Source organism: Vitis vinifera, chromosome 17 (assembly GCF_030704535.1).
Source record: "Vitis vinifera cultivar Pinot Noir 40024 chromosome 17, ASM3070453v1".
Taxonomy (NCBI): Eukaryota; Viridiplantae; Streptophyta; class Magnoliopsida; order Vitales; family Vitaceae; genus Vitis; species Vitis vinifera.
In genome coordinates, this window is record NC_081821.1 from 17422440 (window position 1) to 17425886 (window position 3447).

General features: G+C 34.3%; 1 long non-coding RNA gene across 1 annotated transcript; it reads left to right on the top strand.

Annotated features, from left to right (window-relative positions):
• The first annotated feature begins 2196 nt into the window (after positions 1-2196).
• Positions 2197-2774, top strand: LOC104882429 (uncharacterized). Its single transcript, XR_788133.3, has 2 exons — positions 2197-2346; positions 2436-2774. It is a non-coding gene; the product is annotated as an uncharacterized LOC104882429 (long non-coding RNA).
• The last annotated feature ends 673 nt before the right edge of the window (positions 2775-3447 follow it).

Consider the following 3447-nt stretch of genomic DNA (forward strand, 5'->3'; position numbering starts at 1 on the left):
TTTTAAATTCCTTTCAATTATGTTTTGTTATTATTTTTTAGTCAATTATATTGTTATATAGAAATTTGAATATTATTATTGGTGTTTTTTTTTTAGAATGAGTTCCTCCGATTCGAAAAATTCAAGAAAAGATTTTGTGTGGAAGTATGTTATTGAAGTTGCCGGGAAGCAATATTTAAGATGTAAATTTTGCAATCAAAGATGCACAGGAGGGGTGAATAGACTCAAGCATCACTTAGCTGGAACTCATCATGGTATGAAACCATGCAACAAAGTTAGTGAAGATGCTAGATTGGAATGCAAAGAGGCATTGGCCAATTTTAAGGATCAAAAAACGAAAAGAAATGAATTGCTCCAAGAAATTGGTATGGGTCCAACTTCAATGCATGAGAGTGCCTTGTCTAAAATAATAGGGACATTAGGAAGTGGGAATGGGAGTGTAAGTGGAAGTGGGAACCTATTCCTAGGGGACCCATGGATAAATTTACCACTTCACAACCTAGACAAACTACTTTGAATTCAAAGTGGAAGCAAGAAGAAAGGAAGAAAGTGTGTAGAAAAATTGGTAGGTTTATGTATTCAAAAGGTCTCCCATTCAACACTGTGAATGATCCTTATTGGTTTCCTATGATAGATGTTGTTGCAAATTTTGGGCCCGGGTTTAAGCCTCCATCTATGCATGAATTGAGGACATGGATTCTTAAATAAGAGGTGAATGACCTAAGTATCATTATGGAAGATCACAAAAAAGCTTGGAAACAATATGGATGTACAATTATGTCAGATGGTTGGACAGATGGAAAGAGTAGGTGTCTTATCAATTTTTTGGTGAATAGTCCTACTGGTACTTGGTTTATGAAATCAATTGATGCTTTTGATATAATAAAAAATGGGAAATGGATGTTCAAATATCTTGATGAGGTGGTTGAAGGAATTGGAGAGGAGATAGTTGTGCAAGTCATCACTGATAATGCCTCTAATTATGTGAATGCTGGAATGAGGCTTATGGAAAAAATGAGAAAATTGTGGACTCCTTATGCTGCTCATTGTATTGATTTGATGTTGGAGGATATTGGAAAGTTAAATGTTCATGCTACTACACTACTTCTAGCTAGGCAAGTAGTAGGTTCATATATGGGCATACTTGAGTTCTTAGCTTGATGAGAACATTTACAAAAAATCATGAACTTCTTCGTCCAGCAATTACACGATTTGCTACTGCATTCTTACTCTCCAAAGTCTTTATAAGCAAACCAAGCTCTTATAGCAATGTTCTCCTCAGAAAAATGGTGTTCAAGCACATGGGCTAAAAAGGTAGAAGGTGCGAAAACTCGAAGTACAGTGTTGTTTGATCCAAATTTTTGGCCTCGTGTTGCTTTTCACATAAAGACCACTGTTCCATTAGTTAGTGTCTTGAGAGAGGTTGATTCAAAGGAAAGACCAACCATGGGTTATATTAATGAGTTGATGGATTCAACTAAGGAGAAGATTGCATTTAATTGTCGAGGTGTGGAGAGAATATATGGCCCAATTTGGAGAAAAATTTATGCAAGATGGACTCCGCAACATCATCGACCTTTACATGCAGCGGGTTATTATCTTAATCCTCAATTGCGGTATGGAGATAAGTTCTCTAATGTTGATGAGGTGAGGAAGGGATTATTTGAATGCATGGATAGGATGTTGGATTATCAAGAACGTTTAAAAGCTGACATTCAGTTGGACTCATATGACCAAGCAATGGGTGAATTTGGGAGTCGTATTGTAATTGATTTTCAAACATTAAGAAGTTCTACACATTGGTGGATGCATTTTGGGGGTTCAACACCGGAGTTGCAAAAGTTTGCTATTCGAGTCCTTAGCCTTACTTGTAGTGCTTCGGGATGTGAAAGAAATTGGAGCACATTTGAGTCGGTAATACTTCTATTTTTGTAAATTTTTATACATATATTTCTATTTCAATGTTAGAGAACCTTATTTCATTTTAACACATAAATTTGTTTCTTTTATTATTTGTAGATCCATACAAAAAAAAAAAAAGACTTGAACATCAAAGGTTGAATGCTCTAGTGTATGTAAGATACAACACTAGATTGAGAGAGTGAAGTCTACAAAGGAAACAAAATGTTGATCCGATTTTGGTAGAGGAGATTGATTTGGATGATGAATGGATTGAGGAGAAAGAAGATCCCCTCCTCCCCCTTGATCTTTGTTGGCTTCAAGATAATGAGTTATTCAGTGTTGATGCCATTAGAGTTGTGTCATCCAACTCCCAAGAGACTGAAACATCATCGGATCATATGGTTTCTTCACATTCCTACAAAAGGAAACATAATGAAGTACCAAGTAAGTACTCAAAAATTGAAGTCATAAATTTGATTAAATTTAATAAAAAAAACTTATAATATTTACACTTAATTAATTCTTTATGCTAGGTACAAGTGGAGGCAAAGGCAAAGAGAAGGAGTTGAATTTGACACCAATTGATGAAGATGAAGATTTACATGAAATGGGGATACATGATAGTGGACATTTTCCTACTATTGATACATTGGATGAGGATGATGATGACCTTGGAGATGAGGATTTAAGTTGAAACAATTGACTCTAGTTGTTATTTCATGACTTAGTTATGGATTTTTTGTAAAAGTTTAGAACTATTATTATGGTTGACTCTATTTTCTATTTCATGACTTAGTTATGGTTTTTTGTTAAAGTTTGAAACTATTAGTATAGTTGAATCTAGAATCTATTTTATGACTTTGTTATGGTTTTTTTTTTTTGTGAAAGTAGGGTACTAGTATGCTTTTTTTATGATTCTAATGAATTATTTTCATGTTTCTATTTATGCTATTTTATTTTATATATTTAAAAATATTAATTAATTATACAATGTGAGGCTCAAAAAGCTTACGCCTAAACGCCTCGAGGCTTACGCCTCGCCTTTAAAAACTTTGGTATGGAAAATGATGTGATTTTTTTCAATAAAATGAAATATTGAAATTATTCTTAGGAAGATAGGTATCTGGTTCGTGTGGTCAAGACGTGAAGAGAGAGACATTGGGGCTAAGGCAAAATGAGATGAAGAAGTTTCGATGATGAAACCTTAAAAAACAATTCCAACTTTGATGTTGAAAGAAGAAGATATGGGTCCAATTCAGTAAACTTGAAGGTTTTAGGAAGATGGGTATCCGATTCGGGTAGTTAGGACTTGAAGAGAGAGATAGAGATGTCTGAGAATTGACCTTCTTTGGATTTCAAATAAGATAGGAAAATGGAAAAAAAATTTAGATTTGGTGCTAGGGCAAAATGAGAGGTAGAAGTTTAGGGAAGATGGATCTCTGGTGTAATGAGGAAGTGAAAGAGAGAGAGAGTTTTCCCAAAATATCAGACAACATATACTTTTTTTTTTTGTGGAAAAAACCCGTTAATGTGGCCACTAACATG